Here is a 25,962-nt window from a genome sequence, read left to right on the forward strand (position 1 = left end):
TACACTGACTCACTGACCCCGTCCACTGACTCACTGACCCCGTCCACTGACTCACTGACCCCGTACACTGACTCACTGACCCCGTCCACTGACTCACTGACCCCGTACACTGACTCACTGACCCCGTCCACTGACTCACTGACCCCGTCCACTGACTCGCTGACCCCGTACACTGACTCACTGATCCCGTCCACTGACTCACTGACCCCGTCCACTGACTCACTGACCCCGTCCACTGACTCACTGACCCCGTCCATTGACTCACTGACCCCGTCCACTGACTCACAGACCCCGTCCACTGACTCACTGACCCCGTACACTGACTCACTGACCCCGTCCACTGACTCGCTGACCCCGTCCACTGACTCACTGACTCCGTACACTGACTCACTGACCCCGTACACTGACTCACTGACCCCGTCCACTGGCTCACTGACCCCGTCCACTGACTCACTGACCCCGTCCACTGATTTACTGACCCCGCCCACTGACTCACTGACCTCGTCCACTGATTCACTGACCCCGTACACTGACTCACTGACCTCGTACACTGGCTCACTGACCTCGTCCATTGACTCACTGACCCCGTCCACTGACTCACTGACCCCGTACACTGACTCACTGACCCCGTCCACTGGCTCACTGACCCCGTACACTGACTCACAGACCCCGTCCACTGACTCACTGACCCCGTACACTGACTCACTGACCCCGTCCACTGACTCGCTGACCCCGTCCACTGACTCACTGACTCCGTACACTGACTCACTGACCCCGTACACTGACTCACTGACCCCGTCCACTGACTCACTGACCCCCGTCCACTGATTTACTGACCCCGTACACTGACTCACTGACCCCGTCCACTGGCTCACTGACCCCGTCCACTGACTCACTGACCCCGTACACTGACTCACTGACCCCGTCCACTGGCTCACTGACCCCGTCCACTGGCTCACTGACCCCGTCCACTGACTCACTGACCCCGTACACTGACTCACTGACCCCGTACACTGACTCACTGACCCCGTACACTGACTCACTGACCCCGTACACTGACTCACTGACCCCGTCCACTGGCTCACTGACCCCGTACACTGACTCACTGACCCCGTCCACTGACTCACTGACCTTGTCCTCTGATTTACTGACCCCGTCCACTGACTCACTGACCTCGTCCACTGATTCACTGACCCCGTACACTGACTCACTGACCCCGTCCACTGACTCACTGACCTTGTCCTCTGATTTACTGACCCCGTCCACTGACTCACTGACCTCGTCCACTGATTCACTGACCCCGTACACTGACTCACTGACCCCGTCCACTGACTCACTGACCTTGTCCTCTGATTTACTGACCCCGTCCACTGACTCACTGACCTCGTCCACTGATTCACTGACCCCGTACACTGACTCACTGACCCCGTCCACTGACTCACTGACCTTGTCCTCTGATTTACTGACCCCGTCCACTGACTCACTGACCCCGTCCACTGACTCACTGACCTCGTCCACTGATTCACTGACCCCGTCCACTGACTCACTGACCTTGTCCTCTGATTTACTGACCCCGTCCACTGACTCACTGACCTCGTCCACTGATTCACTGACCCCGTACACTGACTCACTGACCTCGTACACTGACTCACTGACCTCGTCCATTGACTCACTGACCCCGTACACTGACTCGCTGACCCCGTCCGCTGATTTACTGACCCCGTCCACTGACTGACTGACCCCGTCCACTGACTCACTGACCCCGTCCACTGACTCACTGACCCCGTCCACTGACTCACTGACCCCGTCCACTGACTCACTGACCCCGTCCACTGACTCACTGACCCCGTCCACTGACTCACTGACCCCGTCCACTGACTCACTGACCCCGTCCACTGACTAATTGATTCCGTCGACTGACTCACTGACCCCGTGCACTGACTCACTGACCCCGTCCACTCACTGACCCCGTCCACTGACTCACTGACCCCGTCCACTGACTCACTGACCCCATACACTGACTAATTGATCCCGTCCACCGACTCACTGATCCCGTATACTGACTCACTGACCCCGTCCACTGACTCACTGACCTCGTCCACTGATTCACTGACCCCGTACACTGACTCATTGACCCCGTACACTGACTCACTGACCCCGTACACTGACTAATTGACCCCGTACACTTACTGATCCCGTACACTGACCCCATCCATTTACTCACCGACCCCATACACTCATTAATCACGTACACTGACTCATTACGATCATTTTCGAAGCTAGGTCAGTGCCTGAATCATTGTCTCTTTGACTCGGGGTCACAGGTTTGGTGTGTGTGGTAGAGCACTGGGCTCTCTGCACCACTGGTGGAGCGACTCCTGGAAGACCAGCGGTGAAACGTCTGTAAGAAGCGTAGGAATTAAGATGACGCAACGGAGGGAGAGTAGCCAGAGAGGTATGTAAAGGTGGTTTTGAGGGAAGAGTGTGGCAGAGTTGGATTAGAAGAATCATACACCCATTCTCGCCTCATCTGTATGATTGCATGAAAGAAGCAAGTGTGCAGAGTTGTATTTCCACCTTTTTTTTTTTATACCGCACACAACGTCTAGTTTTACCACATTTCTTGATTTAAAAATCTGTAACTGATTTATTTATTTATTTATTTATTATAAATTTGTGCACACATAGAGGTACAAAAAAATACAGATAAGAGCAGTATGCCAAAGCCACTTATACTATGCATAGCATTACGGGCTGGCTTAAAATTAACTTAAGATTAACTAAGCAATGATGAAATCAGTGATAAAACATTAATGTAAACAGATTACTATAAAGCACAAGTGAGTATTACAAAGACAGGTCATATGAAGGATTCTGTTAGGTAGTGTATTTAAAAAATAATAAAGTTAGATTGGGTTTTAGGTTTAACATTTATGTGATATAATTGTGAGAAACATTTAAGATATACAATTTATAAGGTTCAGTTATTCAGTATTTATTTGGTTTTGGGTGAGTAAGTGATCTTTGAGTAGAGACTTGAATTTATAAACAGGTTGTGTTTCTTTTATATTTACAGGTAATGAATTCCAGATTTTAGGGCCTTTTATGTGCATTGAGTTTTTGCATAGTGTGAGATGAACACGAGGAACATCAAAGAGTGATCTGTGCCTTGTGTTATGGTCATGTGTTCTGTTGAGGTTGGCAAGGAGATGTTTGAGGGGAGGGTTAATATCAGAGTTAAGTGTTCTATGTATGTAATAGGTGCAGTAATAAGTATGGATGTTTTGTATGGTGAGTAGGTTTAGTGTATTGAATATTGGTGGAGTGTGCTGCCTGTAGTGAGAATTTGTTATCATTCTAACTGCAGCCTTTTGTTGGGTAATTAGTGGTCTGAGATGGTTAACTGTTGTTGAGCCCCATGCACAAATTCCATAGGTGAGATAGGGGTAAATAAGAGAGTGATATAGGGCCAGGAGGGCTGACTGTGGAACATAGTATCGTAAACAGGAGCGTTATACTACGTGAAACAGCCAAAATGAATACTGGTGGTAACCTACGCAGGCTTGAGAAACGGCTCTGAAGGAATGTCCCTGAGTACACCGCACAGAGGAGCTCTCAGTCCCATGCTCTTTTATTTTCTGATTAATGCTGCTCTAAACGTACAGCTAGAAGCTATGCTGACGGCATCACGATCCATACAAGAGAATAAGAAGACAAGTTATGTTGAAGATGGTATAAAATACTGGCAAGGTGATGATTAAGGTACATGTACAGCAGTTGGGTATCTCCATTATTGAAACTTTTCGCCTACACAGTAGGCTTCTTCAGTCAAATACAGAGGTAGAAGGTGTAGTAGTGGAATGATGATGATGGTGTAATCAGTCCATCAACCTTGGAGAAATAATATTTAAGGTGGTCAGTCCCTCGGTTCAGCTCCATGGAGCTGAACTCTTCTCCAAGGTTGGTGGACTGATTACATAATCTTCATTCCACTACTACACCTGCTGCCTCTTTATTTGACTGGAGAAGCCTACTGTGTAGGCGAACTGCTTCGTCAGTAAAGATACCCAATTGCTGCACATGTGTCTTGCTCATCAAGAAGACGAGTACCATTTTTAACAAGGTTCAAGGAAGTGGTACTCAACTAGGACTCGTCTTATCTTCATCAAAGACTAAGATATTGGCAAGCAAACAACATACCTCGCCCATCTGTTTGCAGGGTGAAAACATCAGCTACGATAAATCTTATAGATGGTAACTTAGTATATCATGGCAGCAGTGACAGCTGGCTTGCCGCTCCCCGACTTACTGGTTTGAGTTGTACCAAGGAATGTAAGCCAATGTTGCTACACAGGTTAAGCCAGGGGACACGTGAGAGGTGCAGTAGGTACTGAGGTGAAGCCAGGATACACGTGGGAGCGGCAGCAGGTACTCAGGTTAAGGAGTGAATCCAGAGGAACACCTGAGAGTGTGTAAGCAGCAGCTACCTGCTGCTCTAGTTACCCAGGTGACAACAGTGAGGCGTCTGTACAGAATAACGCAACTTTGCTGAAGGTCGACCTTGGGCTATAACTTCTCACGCTTGGAGATGGTATGAAGTTACCACGGTACCATCACTGATGTCTCACACTTCATAGATAGGAGGGAGTTACCATGGGGCAGTTACAAACCTTGCCAGTGAGTAACTCTGGTAGTTCTCACAGCCAAAAATTTATTTACATTTTCTAGTCACTTTGTCTCAGACAAGCCACCCCTTCCAGGGAGGTTCCTTGACGCTGGTGAGGGGCTCTTGATCTAGGGAATTGCATCTGTGCTCCGGTTCCCTGAATTGAGTCTGAATACCTTCCAACCCCCCCCCCCCACATTTGCTGTATAATCCTACGGGTTTAGTGCTCCCCATAATTATAATAATAATCAGACAAGCCACTGTCTTTCTCAGGCAAGCCAGTCTCTGTGCCAGACATAGGCCTGGAAGTAAAGCTGTCATTTATTCATCCAAACTCATTTTTCTTTTCTCGTGGAGTTTCTTTTACTTAATATACACAAAATTCCGCTAAACTATTACAGGTAACTTAAGATTATAAAACTAAGAGCTGGAGTACTAGTTAAGCGTAAAACCTATCGACTGTACGAGGTTTATTAAACCTTCACTCCAGTGTACACCTCCAATCAAGAATATTAAATTTAATCTCTTTAAAAAGAGTTATACAAGTTTAGTCTCAGTTTATATACACTGAAATATACGTACTGTAGCTGTATTTCTCATCTGTAAATAAAGGTTTGATCTGTACATAGGATTTTTTGCCAAAATAATAATAATAATATTAGTAGTAGTAGTAGTAGTAGTAGTAGTAGTAGCAGCAGCAGTAGTAGTAGTAGTAGTAGTAGTAGTAGTAGTAGTATTATCTTGACTCGCGAAATAAATTTTTCACGCTTCCGCTGCCTTGAGATGCCATTATTTAACATCTATTTTAGTTTGAGTGTGACCTGGATACTCTTGTGTTGTCAGGTAGGTGATGCTTTGCCTTTGCAAAGCACTACTTAACCTACCAACACAGGAGTCACATGATGCCACTGTCCACCTGTCCTCATCCCAATATAACATTCTTCAGGTATCACACACACCTCACTCTCCACCTATATACACTATGTTTTCAACCTCTGTATGTCAGAAGTGGTCAAGGTCCCAGGACAGAAACGTTTTCTAATAAATGTTATAGTGTTTGCTCACCTGTCTTTCTAAACCAAGAACCAGGATGCCATTTAAACACTATTCCTGATAATCCTCCCACAGCTCAGTCTTATTGTCATTAAATATTTCAGGTACTATGCTTGTACCTATGAAGGACTCTCCAGTGTGTGCCTCTCAATTAAAAAAAGGGGGCCATTGACTGGATAAACGCTGCCATCTCCATGACCAGGCCTCTAAACACTGATCTTTTCCACAGAAGTACAAAGTTGAATCTGCAAAACGTCCCATAAAGCTAATCTCTTCCGACTGTCTCTCTCTTTTTTCCATCAGTAGGCCCAGGCATAGTCACTGGTATGATGGTATTGCTTTGGGTAGAGGATGAGAGTGAAGTACACGTTACAGTAGTGGCTTCATAACACAAGGACACGTGAGGTTAGGAAGCTCTTGTGGTGAAACTCTTAGTATCAAAGGAAAGTCTGGTAAATATGTAGTGTTCATATTTTAGGGGTAACTAAGTGAACTTTATAGGGAGACATAATGTGTCAGTACTGAAGTATGTAAGTGGTAAACAAAGTTCCTACAACACTGCAGTAAGTGGTAAACAAAGTTCGTACAACACTGCAGTAAGTGGTAAACAAAGTTCCTACAACACTGCAGTAAGTGGTGAACAAAGTTCCTACAACACTGCAATAAGTGGTAAACAAAGTTCCTACAACACTGCAGTAAGTGGTAAACAAAGTTCGTACAACACTGCAGTAAGTGGTAAACAAAGTTCCTACAACACTGCAGTAAGTGGTAAACAAAGTTCCTACAACACTGCAGTAAGTGGTAAACAAAGTTCCTACAACACTGCAGTAAGTGGTAAACAAAGTTCCTACAACACTGCAGTAAGTGGTAAACAAAGTTCCTACAACACTGCAGTAAGTGGTAAACAAAGTTCCTACAACACTGCAGTAAGTGGTGAACAAAGTTCCTACAGCACTGCAGTAAGTGGTAAACAAAGTTCCTACAACACTGCAGTAAGTGGTAAACAAAGTTCCTACAACACTGCAGTAAGTGGTAAACAAAGTTCCTACAACACTGCAGTAAGTGGTAAACAAAGTTCCTACAACACTGCAGTAAGTGGTAAACAAAGTTCCTACAACACTGCAGTAAGTGGTAAACAAAGTTCCTACAACACTGCAGTAAGTGGTGAACAAAGTTCCTACAACACTGCAGTAAGTGGTAAACAAAGTTCCTACAACACTGCAGTAAGTGGTAAACAAAGTTCCTACAACACTGCAGAAAGTGGTAAACAAAGTTCCTACAACACTGCAGTAAGTGGTAAACAAAGTTCCTACAACACTGCAGTAAGTGGTAAACAAAGTTCCTACAACACTGCAGTAAGTGGTAAAGAAAGTTCCTACAATGTTGAATGTAAATTAAAAGGACAAAAGTGCAACTAATGTGACATTTTATTGTGGCAACGTTTCGCTCTCCATGAGCTTTGTCAAGCCGTTACAAACAATACATGAACACTCTAAGCCTATATATATATATTCTCTGTGTCCATGTACTGTTTGCAACAGCTTGACAAAGCTCCTGGAGAGCGAAACGTTGCCACAATAAAATATCACATTACTTGCACTTGTGTCCTTTTAATTTACATATTGTTGGTAATTCTACTAACATATATACAATATTGTAGTAAGTGATAAACAAAACTCCTACAATATTGTAGGAAATGGTTAACAAAATTTCTACAATATTGTACTAAGTGATAAACAAAATTCGTACAATGCAGTAAGTGGTAAACAAAATTCCTACAGTAATTCGTAAGGAGCAAACTGAGTTGTTCATACTCAGGGGAACGAAGCAGCTCCGTGTATAATAGAACCTAACACCTCATCAGAGGTCTCTGGTGAAGCTAGTCTTGGGTGCTCCCAACACTGTGTGTGTTCCCAACACTGTGTGTGCTCTCAACACTGTTTGTGCTCCCAACACTGTGTGTGCTCCCAACACTGTGTGTGCTCCCAACACTGTGTGTGCTCTCAACACTGTGTGTGCTCCCAACACTGTCTGTGCTCCCAACACTGTGTGTGCTCTCAACACTGTGTGTGCTCTCAACACTGTGTGTGCTCTCAACACTGTGTGTGCTCTCAACACTGTGTGTGCTCCCAACACTGTCTGTGCTCCCAACACTGTGTGTGCTCTCAACACTGTGTGTGCTCTCAACACTGTGTGTGCTCTCAACACTGTGTGTGCTCCCAACACTGTCTGTGCTCCCAACACTGTGTGTGCTCCCAACACTGTTTGTGCTCCCAACACTGTGTGTGCTCCCAACACTGTGTGTGCTCCCAACACTGTGTGTGCTCTCAACACTGTGTGTGCTCCCAACACTGTGTGTGCTCCCAACACTGTGTGTGTGCTCCCAACACTGTGTGTGCTCCCAACACTGTGTGTGCTCCCAACACTGTGTGTGCTCCCAACACTGTGTGTGCTCCCAACACTGTGTGTGTGCTCCCAACACTGTGTGTGCTCCCAACACTGTGTGTGCTCCAAACACTGTGTGTGCTCTCAACACTGTGTGTGCTCCCAACACTGTGTGTGCTCCCAACACTGTGTGTGCTCCCAACACTGTGTGTGCTCCCAACACTGTGTGCTCTCAACACTGTGTGTGCTCCCAACACTGTGTGTGCTCCCAACACTGTGTGTGCTCCCAACACTGTGTGTGCTCCAAACACTGTGTGTGCTCTCAACACTGTATGTGCTCCCAACACTGTGTGTGCTCCCAACACTGTGTGTGCTCCCAACACTGTGTGTGCTCCCAACACTGTGTGTGTGCTCCCAACACTGTGTGTGCTCCCAACACTGTTTGTGCTCCCAACACTGTGTGTGTGCTCCCAACACTGTGTGTGCTCCCAACACTGTGTGTGTGCTCCCAACACTGTGTGTGCTCACAACACTGTGTGTGCTCCCAACACTGTGTGTGCTCACAACACTGTGTGTGTGCTCCCAACACTGTGTGTGCTCCCAACACTGTGTGTGTGCTCCCAACACTGTGTGTGCTCCCAACACTGTGTGTGCTCCCAACACTGTGTGTGCTCCCAACACTGTGTGTGCTCCCAACACTGTGTGTGTGCTCCCAACACTGTGTGTGCTCCCAACACTGTTTGTGCTCCCAACACTGTGTGTGTGCTCCCAACACTGTGTGTGCTCCCAACACTGTGTGTGCTCCCAACACTGTGTGTGTGCTCCCAACACTGTGTGTGCTCCCAACACTGTGTGTGTGCTCCCAACACTGTGTGTGCTCCAAACACTGTGTGTGCTCTCAACACTGTGTGTGCTCCCAACACTGTGTGTGTGCTCCCAACACTGTGTGTGCTCCAAACACTGTGTGTGCTCCCAACACTGTGTGTGTGCTCCCAACACTGTGTGTGCTCCCAACACTGTGTGTGTGCTCCCAACACTGTGTGTGTGCTCCCAACACTGTGTGTGCTCCAAACACTGTGTGTGCTCTCAACACTGTGTGTGCTCCCAACACTGTGTGTGCTCCCAACACTGTGTGTGCTCCAAACACTGTGTGTGCTCTCAACACTGTGTGTGCTCCCAACACTGTGTGTGCTCCAAACACTGTGTGTGCTCTCAACACTGTGTGTGCTCCCAACACTGTGTGTGCTCCCAACACTGTGTGTGCTCTCAACACTGTGTGTGCTCCCAACACTGTTTGTGCTCTCAACACTGTGTGTGCTCCCAACACTGTGTGTGCTCCCAACACTGTGTGTGCTCTCAATACTGTGTGTGCTCCCAACACTGTGTGTGCTCTCAACACTGTGTGTGCTTTCAACACTGTGTGTGCTCTCAACACTTTGTGTGCTCCCAACACTGTGTGTGCTCTCAACACTGTGTGTGCTCCCAACACTGTGTGTGCTCCCAACACTGTGTGTGCTCCCAACACTGTGTGTGCTCCCAACACTGTGTGCTCTCAACACTGTGTGTGCTCCCAACACTGTGTGTGCTCCCAACACTGTGTGTGCTCCCAACATTGTGTGTGCTCCCAACACTGTGTGTGTGCTCCCAACACTGTGTGTGCTCCCAACACTGTTTGTGCTCCCAACACTGTGTGTGTGCTCCCAACACTGTGTGTGCTCCCAACACTGTGTGTGTGCTCCCAACACTGTGTGTGCTCACAACACTGTGTGTGCTCCCAACACTGTGTGTGCTCACAACACTGTGTGTGTGCTCCCAACACTGTGTGTGCTCCCAACACTGTGTGTGCTCCCAACACTGTGTGTGTGCTCCCAACACTGTGTGTGCTCCCAACACTGTTTGTGCTCCCAACACTGTGTGTGTGCTCCCAACACTGTGTGTGCTCCCAACACTGTGTGTGCTCCCAACACTGTGTGTGTGCTCCCAACACTGTGTGTGCTCCCAACACTGTGTGTGTGCTCCCAACACTGTGTGTGCTCCAAACACTGTGTGTGCTCTCAACACTGTGTGTGCTCCCAACACTGTGTGTGTGCTCCCAACACTGTGTGTGCTCCAAACACTGTGTGTGCTCCCAACACTGTGTGTGTGCTCCCAACACTGTGTGTGCTCCCAACACTGTGTGTGTGCTCCCAACACTGTGTGTGCTCCAAACACTGTGTGTGCTCCCAACACTGTGTGTGTGCTCCCAACACTGTGTGTGCTCCAAACACTGTGTGTGCTCTCAACACTGTGTGTGCTCCCAACACTGTGTGTGCTCCCAACACTGTGTGTGCTCCAAACACTGTGTGTGCTCTCAACACTGTGTGTGCTCCCAACACTGTGTGTGCTCCAAACACTGTGTGTGCTCTCAACACTGTGTGTGCTCCCAACACTGTGTGTGCTCCCAACACTGTGTGTGCTCTCAACACTGTGTGTGCTCCCAACACTGTTTGTGCTCTCAACACTGTGTGTGCTCCCAACACTGTGTGTGCTCCCAACACTGTGTGTGCTCTCAACACTGTGTGTGCTCCCAACACTGTGTGTGCTCTCAACACTGTGTGTGCTTTCAACACTGTGTGTGCTCTCAACACTTTGTGTGCTCCCAACACTGTGTGTGCTCTCAACACTGTCTGTGCTCCCAACACTGTGTGTGCTCTCAACACTGTGTGTGCTCCCAACACTGTGTGTGCTCTCAACACTGTGTGTGCTCCAAACACTGTGTGCGCTCTCAACACTATGTGTGCTCCCAACACTGTGTGTGCTCCCAACACTATGTGTGCTCCCAACACTGTGTGTGCTCTCAACACTGTATGTGCTCCCAACACTGTGTGTGCTCACAACACTGTGTGTGCTCCCAACACTGTGTGTGCTCCCAACACTGTGTGTGCTCCCAACACTGTGTGTGCTCCCAACACTGTGTGTGCTCTCAACACTGTGTGTGCTCCCAACACTGTGTGTGCTCCCAACACTGTGTGTGCTCCCAACACTGTGTGTGTGCTCCCAACACTGTGTGTGCTCCCAACACTGTGTGTGCTCCCAACACTGTGTGTGCTCCCAACACTGTGTGTGCTCACAACAGTGTGTGCTCTCAACACTGTGTGTGCTCCCAACACTGTGTGTGCTCACAACAGTGTGTGCTCTCAACACTGTGTGTGCTCCCAACACTGTGTTTGCTCCCAACACTGTGTGATCCCAACACTGTTTGCTCCCAACACTGTGGTGCCAACACTGCGTGTGGTCCTAACACTGCGTGTGGTGCCAACACTGCATGTGGTGCCAACACTGCATGTGGTCCTTACACTGCGTGTGGTAACAACACTGTGGGAGGTGCCAACACTGCACGTGGTCCTAACACTGCGTGTGGTCCAAACACTGCGTGTGGTGCCAACACTGCGTGTGGTGCCAACACTGCGTGTGGTCCAAACACTGCGTGTGGTGCCAACACTGCGTGTGGTGCCAACACTGTGTGTGGTGCCAACACTGCGTGTGGTCCCAACTTTGCGTGTGGTCCCAACACTGCATGTGGTGCCAACACTGTGTCTGGTCCTAACACTGCGTGTGGTGCCAACACTGCGTGTGGTCCCAACATTGCGTGTGGTGCCAACACTGCGTGTGGTCCCAACACTGCGCGTGATGTCAGCACTGCGTGTGGTGCCAACACTGCGTGTGGTGCCAACACTGCGTGTGGTCCTAACACTGCGTGTGGTCCTAACACTGCGTGTGGTGCCAACACTGTGTGTGGTGCCAACAATGTGTGTGGTGCCAACACTGTGTGTGGTGCCAACACTGCGTGTGGTCCCAACACTGTGTGTGATGCCAACACTGTGCGTGGAGCCAACACTTTGTGTAGTGCCAACGCTGAGTGTGGTGCCAACACTACGTGTGATGCCAACACTGCGTGTGGTGCCAACACTGTGTGTGGGCTTAACACTGCGTGGTGGCAACACTGTGTGTGGTGAAAACACTGTGTGGTGTCAATACGGCGTGTGGTCCTAGCACTGCGTGTGGTACCAACACTGTGTGGTAATAACACTGTGTGTGGTGCCAACGCTGTGTGTGTTCCCAACACTGTGTGTGCTTCCAACACTTGTGTGATCCCAACACTGTGTGTGCTCCCTACACTGTGTGTGCTCCCATCACTTTGTGTGCTCCCAACACTGTGCTCCCAACACTGTGTGATCCCAACACTGTGTTTGCTCCCAACACTGTGGTGCCAACACTGAGTGTGGTCCTAACACTGCGTGTGGTGCCAACACTGCGTGTGGTGCCAACACTGCATGTGGTCCTGACACTGCGTGTGGTCCAAACACTGCGTGTGATGCCAACATTGTGTGTGGTGCCAACACTGCGTGTGGTGCCAACACTGCATGTGGTGCCAACACTGCGTGTGGTGCCAACACTGTATGTGGTCCTAACACTGCGTGTGGTGCCAACACTGCGGGTGGTGTCAACACTCTGTGTGGTCCTAACACTGCGTGTGGTGCCAACACTGCGTGTGGTGCCAACACTGCGTGTGGTCCCAACATTGCGTGTGGTCCCAACACTGCATGTGGTGCCAACACTGCGTGTGGTGCCAACACTGCGTGTGGTGCCAACACTGCGTGTGGTGCCAACACTGCGTGTGGTGCCAACACTGCGTGTGGTCCCAACATTGCGTGTGGTCCCAACACTGCATGTGGTCCCAACACTGCGCGTGGTGCCAACACTGCGTGTGGTCCCAACACTGCGTGTGGTGCCAACACTGCGTGTGGTCCTAACACTGTGTGTGGTGCCAACACTGTGTGGTGCCAACACTGTGTGGTGCCAACACTGTGTGTGGTGCTAACACTGCGTGTGGTCCCAACACTGTGTGTGATGCCAACACTGTGCGTGGTGCCAATACTGTGTGGTCCTAACACTGTGTGTAGTGCCAACACTGAGTGTGGTGCCAACACTACGTGTGATGCCAACACTGCGTGTGGTGCCAACAATGTGTGTGGGCTTAATACTGCGTGGTGCCAACACTGTGTGTGGTGCCAACACTGTGTGGTGCCAATACGGCGTGTGGTCCTAGCACTGCGTGTGGTGCCAACACTGTGTGTGGTAATAACACTGTGTGTGGTGCCAACACTGTGTGTGGTGCCAACACTGCGTGTGGTCCCAACACTGAGTGTGGTCCCAACATTGCGTGCGGTGCCAACACCGTGTGTGGTAATAACACTGCGTGTGGTGCCAACACTGCGTGTGGTCCCAACACTGAGTGTGGTCCCAACATTGCGTGCGGTGCCAACACCGTGTGTGGTAATAACACTGCGTGTGGTGCCAACACTGCGTGTGGTCCCAACACTGAGTGTGGTCCCAACATTGCGTGCGGTGCCAACACCGTGTGTGGTGCCAACACTGCGTGTGGTCCCAACACTGTATTTTCCCAACAATATGTGTGGTGCCAACACTACATGTGGTGCCAACAGTGCATGTGGTGCCAACACTGCATGTGGTGCCAACACTCCATGTGGTGCCAACACTGCATGTGGTGCCAACACTGCATGTGGTGCCAACACTGCATGTGGTGCCAACACTGCATGTGGTGCCAACACTGCATATGGTGCCAACACTGCATGTGGTGCCAACACTGCATATGGTGCCAACACTGCATGTGGTGCCAACACTGCATGTGGTGCCAACACTGCATGTGGTGCCAACACTACATGTGGTGCCAACACTGCATATGGTGCCAACACTGCATGTGGTGCCAACACTGCATATGGTGCCAACACTGCATGTGGTGCTAACACTACATGTGGTGCCAACACTGCATATGGTGCCAACACTGCATGTGGTGCCAACACTGCATCTGGAAACATATTGCAGGAGCAGAGTATCAGGCTGATCTACACACGCAACATCAACAACGTGCTCGAGGTCTGCCAAAGAGGCATTTCCTGAAATTCAAAAGAGAATAATGATGGCAGGAGTTTACTGACATCCGTAAGGTAGTAGGCAGTGACCCAAGAGCTAGAGCTTTGGCATGAGACATGCGGAAGTGCAATATAAAATACATGAACAGTATTAGAATGTTTTAAAGAGGAAACATTTCGCCATGAATGGCTTCCTCAGTCCTGAAGTCATATGTCACACTTGCGGATGATGTGTAATGATTTTTTTGAGATCAGCAGTTTAGGGCACAGTCACTGGCTCATGAAGCCTCCACACGTGACTCAGTGTGAAAGGGGAAAGGAGTGGGGGGGGGGAGGAAAGAGACACCTTTATGAAAACAGGTCCAGGTTTCCTGCCCTTGATGAAGCAGTGGAAGAGGCTACAATAACAGCCATATGGGTTTCGACACTGCTCTATCTATGAAGATTAAGACATGTGTAACAGTTGGGTATCATTATTTATGAAACGTTTCGCCCACACAGTAGGCTTCTTCAGTCAAATACAAAGGGAGCAACAGTAATGCCATAAAGATGATGTAATCAGTCCTTGGCGTAAAAGTAATTGAGGTGGTCCCCTCAAGGGAGGTTCCTTGACGCTGGTGAGGGGCTCTTGATCTAGGGAATTGGATCTGTACTCCGGTTCCCTGAATTAAGCATGAATACCTTCCACCCCCCCCCCCCACCACATGTCCTGTGTAAACCTACGGGTTTAGCGCTCCCCATGATTATAATAATAATTAAAGTGGTCAGTCCTTCAGCCTGGAGAAGAGTTCAGCTCCACGTTCTGCAACGATATGACGCTGGAGCATGACACGGAGTCTGAAATACTGTCGAAGGTGAGGTGGACAGTATTAAAACTCCGTTCTCATGGTTCAGCTTCATATCGTTGCAGACCATGGAGCTGAACTCTTCTCCAGGCTGAGGGACTGACCACCTCAAATACTATTTCTCCAAGGTTGATGGACTGATTACATCATCATTTCACTACTACACCTGCTGCCTCTGTATTTGACTGAAGAAGCCTACTGTGTAGGTGAAACATTTCAGCAATAAAGATACCCAACTGTTGCACATGTTTCTTAATCATCAACTCCTAGCCATTGATTCAGATACAAGAAAGGTCTCTTATATGGACTTAGGATGTTACTCTTACATGTCTATATAAGAATATAAGAATGGAAGAACACTGCAGCAGGCCTACTGGCCCATACAAGGCAAGTCCTTATCAAAACCACCCATTCCCACCCACGTATTTGCCCAACCTTTTCCTAAACCTACCCAAGGTATTAATCAAACCCAGAAAGGTACTAAATCTTAAGACTGTCCTGTCTATCAGCGGACAAGCAGGATTCGCTTACGACATCCGTCCCGCCATAACACACCCTAAACAAATTCGTCGGTTTTTCAAACCATTCATCTAAATAAATTTCTTTGGCAAAGATATCTGAAGGTGAACATATCTGAAGGTATTTAGGATATTTTGGGGTTGCTGAATTCGCAAATGACAGGGTTTTCAAACTGGCTGTAGTTCGTGAGACATTACATACCTACCCTCAATTAACAGGGAACTTACCCATAATACGTGTATATGTATATGTAGTGACAATTTGTATATACATATAGTTTTAATAAAGATTATAATTTTTCTTTTAATTATTTAATATTTAACGAAAGGAGTTGTATCAACAACGACCACCTGACAATATTCTAACCTTTATTTTGTTATTTTTTTCCAGAGAAACGCGAGTTCTTCACGAAGAGTCTGCTTAAACAATCCCAATGCATTTTGCTACATTTGTGGTGAATACTCTTTGCAAAAATAAAGAAAAAACATCGCAGATTTTGTAAAATAATCTCATCTTGTTTATTTTGGAGTGGCGCTTAGAGAACAAGTCTTGTCTAGAACGCTTCTGACAGATAATGCAAAAGTTTAAACTTCGTTGTGCCTGTAGTGTGAAGAGCTGAAAAACCATCACGATGAGTGTTATTTCTGTATGTTGAATGTGAAAGGTTTCATCCAGTACAAGAAAGTCAAGTGGGAATATCCTCATTTGGAGTTAGCAAGGAGACTTGTGCCACACAGCGAAGGCTTTCCCATACTAGTGTTTACAACACTGCCCGACCTTCCATTCTCATATAAGAACATAAGAACGAAGGAACACTGCAGCAGGCCTACTGGCCCATGCGAGGCAGGTCCGGCTTAAGCCAATGCACCCAACCTAGTCAGGTCAGGTCACATTGACTTAAGGGAGGAACACGGCAACCGACCTGGTAGCACAAGCTATCAGGTCTAACTCACACCCACCCACATCTACTCATGTATTTATCCAACCTATTTTTAAAGCTACACAACGTTCTGGCCTCTATAACGGTATTTGGGAGTTTGTTCCACTCATCCACAACTCTATTACCCAACCAGTACTTCCCTATATCCTTCCTGAATCTGAATTTTTCCAACTTAAAAATTCAGATTCTGGAAGGATGTAGGAAAGTACTGGTTTGGTAATAGAGTTGTGGATGAGTGGAACAAACTCCCATAATTCTCCACTGCCTCTGGAATCCTCCTCACTGCAGTGTTGAAAGACCGCACCTCACACCCATATGAGTGTTTGTACAACTATACTCTGGCGTATTCCCTCTTTAGCATATGTTGATAAACTTCTCTCTCTCTCTCTCTCTCCACAGAAACCTTAGTACTCACCTTCATTTTTCCCCCTCGTCTCTTCTGTGATTCACATCGTCTTCATACATCCATTTGCAGACACGTCCATCCCCTAATTTCTAAACACTCAGTTTCTCCATACTTCTTACCTCCAATCTAAAGTTTAATCTGTCATGGCCTAGGTCTTCTCTGTGTTGACCGTTATTATCCTTCTGCATAACCTCCCTATCTCTGCCACCAACCTTTGCAACTTCTCTTCAGATTCTCTCAGAATAACAGTTTCGTCAGCAAAGAGCAACTGTGAGAAATCCCACTTCTTGTCACATTCATTACTGTTTAGGCAGACTTCTCAGACCTAGCTTGGACTCTCCAGCTACGAGCTAGTGGGTTACATGATGCTTAGAGGGTCGAGTTTGTGTGGCGCTCGAACACATGTGCAAAAATGTTGGTTGTGTAAGATAATTTGGGAACGTTAAAACATGCATGGCAAGGCATGTTTTAGCATGCATGACAAAGCATGTTTTAACATGCCTTGTCATGTTGCATATGTGTCTTACCTAACAACATGCCTTGTCATGCATGTTTTAAGTTACGGTATGTATCAGAAACATCGGAATGACTATTTGTCTAGTAAAGCGAATGTCTCCGGGTCATGCTTAGCCTGGGTCTTACCTAACAACCTGTCGGTATTTTATACCATTTTATTATTCAATCTGTCTGACACTGCAACACAAGGGTATCTTGGTACAGACCTACAATCAACTTCGACAACCTCTACTAGTGAGAAGGGCTGGATTTGAGAGGGACCTGTCCTCCCAACACCTGAGTTCTTACCTCTCCTAGTGACCTACGTCTCACCTCCTGGCGCTATAAAAGGCTCCATCCTGTCACTTCATCTCCATATTGTTTCATTCCATGGAACAATGCTCTTCTCCAGACTGAGGGACTGACCACCTCAAAACTTTAAGGGTGATGGACTGATTACATCGACTTCAAGTATCTTCTGCTTCTATCAACTTTTCTGTACTCGACTGAAGAAGCCTACTGTGTAGGCGAAACGTTTCGAAATAAAGATACCTAACTGTTGCATATGTGTCTTACCTAACAACCTGTCGGTATTTTATACCATTTTATTATTCACCACTTGTTCAGTACTTGTGAGCAGTGGCGGACCTACATTTTTGGGGCCCTGAAATTTAAACTGTCATGGGAAGCCCCTTGACAATCAGCAGCGGCTAGCCTACAAGGGCGCTTCCTGTGATCGTTGTTTGCTTGGACCTCTTTTCTGCAACATTTTAAGCTCCTGATGATGTGTTGACTGTAACACGAAAGGCCTAGAGCTATCATCCAAATTCCCCCGTGGTTGTTTTGCATCTTGTATCACTTATTATTGATAATATTATTTTTAAAAGTCCCTTCTCATACAGTAGACCAAATTTTTTTTTTAAGGAACGTGGACTAAAGTGGCTTCTGGGGCCCCGAACCTTAAGCTTCATTAGTTTCATATTAGATCCGCCTCTGGTTGTGAAGTGTCTGGGTGGTCCGGTCTTGGTCTCAGACCTGTCATTATACTGAGTCATTGTACAGGTTAGTGTTCATGTTAATGAGTTAAATATAATGAGTATGTTTGACGGTGTAACTCTCAGCACGAGGAGCAGCGGGGAAACATTCTCCAGGTGAACAACACTGAACTTGAGAAATGGTACAGTGATACCGACAAGATGTATGGAAAAGTCACTTAAGTACAGCTCAGGACAGTAATTAAAGGGAACGTTTCGCCACGAGTGGCTTCTCCAGTCTGAAGAAGCCACGAGTGGCGAAACGTTTCCTGCAGTAAATGTCCTCAATTGTACATAAGTGGCTTTTTGGAGCTGAACTCTTCTCCAGGCTGAGGGACTGACTACCTCAAATACTTTTTCTCCAAGGTTGCTGGACTGATTACATCATCTTCATTTCACTACTACACCTGCAGCCTCTGTATTTGACTGAAGAAGCCTACTGTGTAGGCGAACTGTTTCAACAATAAAGACACCCAACTGTTCCACATGTCTTCACTTCAACTTGTCGGTATTTTATATAATTTTCAACAAAAGTGTCTTTTTCCACAACAGTGGACTTAAGGGGAAGAGTGGGGGTCAGTTCGTAGGGTCATTCTGACAAGGCAGCTGCTGAACGAATAATGGTAAATGTGGTATAAACCTTGGTAATAAATACCGACAAGTTGGTTTAGAAAGACACGTAAGCAAACACTATAACATATTTATTAGAAAACGTTTCGGTCCTGGGACCTTGGTAAATGTGTTTCCCTCTTTGGAGTCATAAAATATTGGGTGTTATTGTTGCAGGAAAGTTAAGAGGGCTGGGATTGTTCGATACAAGGGACACATCAGCACTGAAGAGAAAAATCATGGAAATATAAGACAAACACAGTATAATGCGATCCTTTATTGACTACTTTTCGCCCACACAGTGGGTTTTATCAAGTCACAGACGGATCTACCTGGGCAAAAAGTACATAAGTATATATAGTGTGGAGAGTCAGTTGGAGAATGTTGGGTAGTGTACGAATGGTATATAATACCGACAAGATGAGAGTAAGCAGAATCTCCACGACTATGGTGCTGTTCGCACCTACTCCTAGGTTGAGGGACTGATTACCTCATCTTCTGTACATAGTTCTACTGTCTTCAAGTTATGTCCTAGAATTTGTATTGATAAAGCCACTGGATGGCGAAACGTCTACAATAAAGATACCCAGATGTTGCACATGTGTCTTACTCTCACAATGTTGGGTAGGTTGTGTTAGCGACGAACCTACCCGGGACGGGTCAGTGTCTACGTTATGTAGGATAACGATGAAGAAGTTTCCTGGCCAGGTGTTCAGCTGAACACCTGGCCATCGTTATCCTACACATACACACTGACCCGTCCCGGGCAGGTTCGTCTCAAATATAACCTACCCAACTCTCCACACACATAATCATGTATTCTTTACCCAGGTAGATCTGTTTGTGACCTGATAAAGCCCACTGTGTGGGCGAAACGTTGTCAATAAAGGATCGCATTATACCGTATTTGTGCCTATTTTTTTCATCGTATCGGTATTTTAAACCTTTTATCTCCAGAGATACCTCATGGCCATAATTTAATCCAAATTAAACCAGAGTCAAGCCACTGTTATTATTATTATTATTATTATTATTATTATTATTATTATTATTATTATTATTATTATTATTATTATTATTATTATTATGAGAGGTGAGGAACACAGTACTAGGTATAGTCCCACATTATGAATGAAGGATAGAGTAAATGAGGGAGTGATGAAGTGAGAGAGCGAAGGAATGAATGAGGGAGTGAATGAAGGAGGGTGTGAATGAAGGAGGGTGTGAATGAAGGAGGGTGTGAATGAAGGAGGGAGTAAATGAAGGGGTGAGGGAGTGAATGAAGGAGAGTGAGTGAGGGAGTGAATGAAAGAGTGAGTGAATGAAGGAGGGATTGAATAAAGGAGCAAGAGAGTTAATGAAGGAGGAAGTGAATAAAAGAGTGAATGAAGGAATCTAGTACGTTCCCCCTGACTAAAATATAATTAATAACTAATTTAATTTAAAATTAACCTAACTTAATTAACCTAGCTTTAACGTGCCTAACTTAACCTAGCTTTAACGTGCCTAACTTAACCTAGCTTAACCGAGAATAACAAATATTTGTTTCCCGGCATTTCGGGTAGACAGAGATGCTCATAGGGCAATTCTTGTGACACTGGCCCTCCTCAGTCTAGCAGGGGGTCAGTCCCTCTCTTTCCTATCCTCCTGGCCTACACCAGGGTAGGAAGGAGAGGGACGGTACACCAGGGTAGGAAGGAAAGGGACGGTACACCAGGGTAGGAAGGAAAGGGACGGTACACCAGGGTAGGAAGGAGAGGGACGGTACACCAGGGTAGGAAGGAAAGGGACGGTACACCAGGGTAGGAAGGAAAGGGACGGTACACCAGGGTAGGAAGGAGAGGGACGGTACACAAGGGTAGGAAAGAGAGGGACGGTACACAACGGTAGGAAAGAGAGGGACGGTACACAAGGGAAGGAAGGAGAGGGACGGTACACAAGGGTAGGAAGGAGAGGGACGGTACACCAGGGTAGGAAGGAGAAGGACGGTACACAAGGGTAGGAAGGAGAAGGACGGTACACAAGGGTAGGAAGGAGAGGGACGGTACACAAGGGTAGGAAGGAGAGGGACGGTACACCAGGGTAGGAAGGAGAAGGACGGTACACAAGGGTAGGAAGGAGAGGGACGGTACACAAGGGTAGGAAGGAGAGGGACGGTACACCAGGGTAGGAAGGAGAGGGACGGTACACAAGGGTAGGAAGGAGAAGGACGGTACACAAGGGTAGAAAGGAGAGGGACGGTACACCAGGGTAGGAAGGAAAGGGACGGTACACCAGGGTAGGAAGGAGAAGGACGGTACACAAGGGTAGGAAGGAGAGTGACGGTACACAAGGGTAGGAAGGAGAGGGACGGTACACAAGGGTAGGAAGGAGAGGGACGGTACACAAGGGTAGGAAGGAGAGGGACGGTACACCAGGGTAGGAAGGAGAGGGACGGTACACAAGGGTAGGAAGGAGAGGGACGGTACACAAGGGTAGGAAGGAGAGGGACGGTACACAAGGGTAGAAAGGAGAGGGACGGTACACAAGGGTAGGAAGGAGAGGGACGGTACACAAGGGTAGGAAGAAAGACGGTACACAAGGGTAGGAAGAAGAAGGACGGTACACAAGGGTAGGAAAGAGAGGGACGGTACACAAGGGTAGGAAGGAGAGGGACGGTACACCAGGGTAGGAAGGAGAAGGACGGTACACAAGGGTAGGAAGGAGAGTGACGGTACACAAGGGTAGGAAGGAGAGGGACGGTACACAAGGGTAGGAAGGAGAGGGACGGTACACCAGGGTAGGAAGGAGAAGGACGGTACACAAGGGTAGAAAGGAGAGGGACGGTACACAAGGGTAGGAAGGAGAGGGACGGTACACCAGGGTAGGAATGAGAAGGACGGCACACAAGGGTAGGAAGGAGAGGGACGGTACACAAGGGTAGGAAGGAGAGGGACGGTACACAAGGGTAGGAAGGAGAGGGACGGCACACAAGGGTAGGAAGGAGAAGGACGGTACACAAGGGTAGGAAGGAGAGGGACGGTACACAAGGGTAGGAAGGAGGACGGTACACCAGAGTAGGAAGGATAGGGACGGTACACAAGGGTAGGAAGGAGAAGGACGGTGCACCAGAGTAGGAAGGAGAGGGACGGTACACCAGAGTAGGAAGGAGAGGGACGGTACACCAGAGTAGGAAGGAGAGGGACGGTACACCAGAGTAGGAAGGATAGGGACGGTACACAAGGGTAGGAAGGAGAGGGACGGTACATCAGAGTAGGAAGGAGAGGGACGGTACACCAGAGTAGGAAGGATAGGGACGGTACACAAGGGTAGGAAGGAGAGGGACGGTACACCAGAGTAGGAAGGATAGGGACGGTACACAAGGGTAGGAAGGAGAAGGACGGTACACCAGAGTAGGAAGGAGAGGGACGGTACACCAGAGTCGGAAGGAGAGGGACGGTACACCAGAGTAGGAAGGATAGGGACGGTACACAAGGGTAGGAAGGAGAGGGACGGTACACCAGAGTAGGAAGGAGAGGGACGGTACACAAGGGTAGGAAGGAGAGGGACGGTACACCAGAGTAGGAAGGATAGGGATGGTACACAAGGGTAGGAAGGAGAGGGACGGACGGTACACCAGAGTAGGAAGGATAGGGACGGTACACAAGGGTAGGAAGGAGAGGGATGGTACACCAGAGTAGGAAGGGTAGGGACGGTACACAAGGGTAGGAAGGAGAAGGACGGTACACCAGAGTAGGAAGGAGAGGGACGGTACACCAGAGTCGGAAGGAGAGGGACGGTACACCAGAGTAGGAAGGATAGGGACGGTACACCAGAGTAGGAAGGATAGGGATGGTACACAAGGGTAGGAAGGAGAGGGACGGTACACCAGAGTAGGAAGGATAGGGATGGTACACAAGGGTAGGAAGGAGAGGGACGGACGGTACACCAGAGTAGGAAGGAGAGGGACGGTACACCAGAGTAGGAAGGAGAGGGACGGTACACAAGGGTAGGAAGGAGAGGGACGGTACACCAGAGTAGGAAGGATAGGGATGGTACACAAGGGTAGGAAGGAGAGGGACGGACGGTACACCAGAGTAGGAAGGATAGGGACGGTACACAAGGGTAGGAAGGAGAGGGACGGACGGTACACCAGAGTAGGAAGGATAGGGACGGTACACAAGGGTAGGAAGGAGAGGGACGGTACAAGGCATCAGTGAACCTACTTGTCACGTTCTGTGTGCTCGACAGAGATCTGGTAGACACCACTGTGAAGTCTTGGCCACCAATCCGAAGTCTTGTCCACTACTGTGTAAAGCTCGCCCACCTCTGTGAAATCTTGGCCATCAATAAATAGTTTTGGTTTCCAGTTAGGTAGTCTTCGCTGTCATTGTGAAATCTTGGCCCAACCTGGATAGTCGTGGCCACTACTTTGAAATCTTGGCCACCACTGTTAAATATTGGTCACCACTGTGCAATCTTGGCCGCCACTGTGTTTTCTTGGCCGCCACTGTGAAATCTTGGCCTCCACTTAGAAATCTTGGCCTACACTTTGAAATCTTGGCCACCACTGTGATATCTAGGCCGCCACTTTGAAATCTTGGCCACTACTGTAAAATCTTGGCCCCTACTGTGAAAACTTGGTCTCCACTTTGAAATCTCGGCCGCCACTTTGAAATCTCGGCCGCCACTTTGAAATCTTGGCCTCCACTTTGAAATTCAGACCGCTACTTTGAAATTTTGGTCTCTACTGTGAAATCTTGGCCTCCACTTTGAATTCTTGGCCTCCACTTTGAATTCTTGGCCGTCACTTTGAATTCTTGGCCGTCACTATGAATTCTTGGCCGTCCCTTTGAATTCTTGGCCGCCAATCATAAGCAACAGTTGGGTAGTTTCCCGCGCAAAAGTGTCCTCCAGAACTTGCAAGACGAAGCAGCTGGTTAGTCCAAAATGGCGCCTGCGACCTGTTGTGTCAGTGGTGGACGCGTGCAACGTGGTGTAGAGGGGCCAGGCGGCGTGCAGGAGAGTATCCCCGGTGTGAGGAGTATCCCTGGTGTGAGTATCCCTGGTGTATGAGTGGTAAGAGGGTGGCCTGGCCCTGCTGTGTGTGTGTATGTGCTGGCAGACCACCACCTACCTACCGGCCTGGCCACAACACCACAACACTCAACTTGCTTCGATGTGTTCCCTTCAGTTTGTGTGACCCTCCCAGCCTCGCCTTGACTCGCCTCCCTCCCTCCTGGGCATTCCCTTGACCTGCTAAAACATCAACCTTCCGCTGGATTGATCAATTATCGTCTGGTGGACGCTCAACGGAAGCAATTAGGCTGTTGCTTTTTAAACTGTTTCTTCTGAATGAACGAAGCCGTGTGATAATTTCCCGTGTACTCTGGGAGAGGTGGAGTGAGGGCAGGGCGGAGGTCGTACTCGAGGTGTCACGTGTTACTCCAACATTCGCACTCCACCACCTCCCTCCTTCGGCGACGTCTTCCCTCCACACAGACGTGCGTATTGGCACGTCGAGGCAGTGGAAGGTGTAATATGGGTGTAGGTGTGAGTGTGAGTGGTAGGTAGGTCGCCTGGCAAGGATGCTGAGGGCAGGAGAAGTAATCAATACAGTGATGTGCACAGGCGCGTGTGCTGGCCTGGCCCCCTGGCCACCTGGCCCCCGCTACCACAACCTCTCATTCTACGTCAGTGTGGCCAAGGCCGCTCCTACCACCGCCCCCAAACACCCCTCCCCTTACCCCCATTACCCCTAACGCTTACTGACACTCCCCCCTCCCCCGCCTTCCTTCTCTTCTAAAGGTTTTCTTTCCTCTGTATTGCCCCCACCCCAAAAAAAAAAAAATCCAACGTCAGGAAGAGCATTCAAATTCATCCTCAACCAGGACGCAAAAAATCCCAGCTGGCAGCCTCTTCTGTAGCCTCAAGTGTTACTAGAGCTGCACACAAGGTTCAAGCACTGCCAAGTGGAATCAATCGCTGGTAAGTAGACAGTGAGGCAGAGGTATAAAGCTCTCAAGGTATACAGGAAAACAAATTGTGGAGGTCAGACTGCGAGGAGAACATTAGGACGGGACGAGCCTCGTGCGTCATCAGCCCCCCAGTGACGTCAGGGCGACTCACCTGCCACACACCACCACTTTAATTCACCATACACCATCACATACAAAATATCTATAAGGTATGCCCTTCTGTAATGACATCGACGGCCACTCATTATGTAGGTTAAAAAAATTAACTAATACAGGTATTTTCAACGTGTTTAAAAGTTACTGATAAAAATAGTGTGTGGGACACTCCCAGTGACGTCAGAGCACGCACAGACCTCACTTGCCATATACCACTACCCACCACCACTATAATACACCATACACATACACATACACATTATCTATAAATTAAACCCTTTGTAATAAAGTCACTAACGCCAGAGCATGCTTGATAAAAAATAAATTGACAATTTTAGCGTATTTAAAAATAACTAATAACAATATCGAGTGTGGCACCCGTCTAGTGACGTCATTAATAGCGTCAACAACATACAGTTTCGTATTCTCAAACAGCACTGGAGATGACCTGCCCTTGTTATGTACTCAATGTTGCAAGCTGCTTCTTGCATTGTGACTCGCTGGTTGCTAGAGGCATCCAGTGCATGAGGCCCATCAGCCAGACATCACTACCATCAACCAGACTTCTAGTGCCATCAACCAGACTTCTAGTGCCATCAGCCAGACTTCTAGTACCATTAATCAGAGATCACTTCCATCAACCAGACTTCCACTACCATCAACCAGACTCCAGCTCCATTAACCATACATAATTACCATTACCCATAAATCACTGTCACCAACCATACATCACTACCATCAACCATACATCACTACCATCAACCATACATCACTACCATCAAACATACATCACTACCATCAACCATACATCACTACCATCAACCATACATCACTACCATCAACCATACATCACTAACATCAACCAGACTCCACTACCATCAACCATACATCACTGCCATCAACTATACATCACTACTAACAACCATACATCACTACCATCAACCATACATCATTACCCTCAACC

At 47.9% G+C, this 25,962-nt stretch overlaps 1 protein-coding gene across 3 annotated transcripts in view; it reads right to left on the reverse strand.

Annotated features, from left to right (window-relative positions):
• The window catches only part of LOC128687764 (NACHT domain- and WD repeat-containing protein 1), a 191,691-nt gene extending 167,162 nt beyond the window's left edge, over positions 1-24,529 (reverse strand). For 2 of the 3 annotated variants that reach the window (XM_070083565.1, XM_070083566.1), the window contains exon 1: positions 23,091-24,528. The gene's annotated coding sequence lies outside the window, so the exon portion shown is untranslated. Of the gene's footprint in view, positions 1-23,090 lie in introns of all 3 variants that reach the window. The other variant, XM_070083567.1, reaches the window with a different exon arrangement.
• Positions 24,530-25,962: the final 1,433 nt, after the last annotated feature.

This window comes from Cherax quadricarinatus, chromosome 10, assembly GCF_038502225.1.
Source record: "Cherax quadricarinatus isolate ZL_2023a chromosome 10, ASM3850222v1, whole genome shotgun sequence".
In the NCBI taxonomy this organism is placed as follows: domain Eukaryota; kingdom Metazoa; phylum Arthropoda; class Malacostraca; order Decapoda; family Parastacidae; genus Cherax; species Cherax quadricarinatus.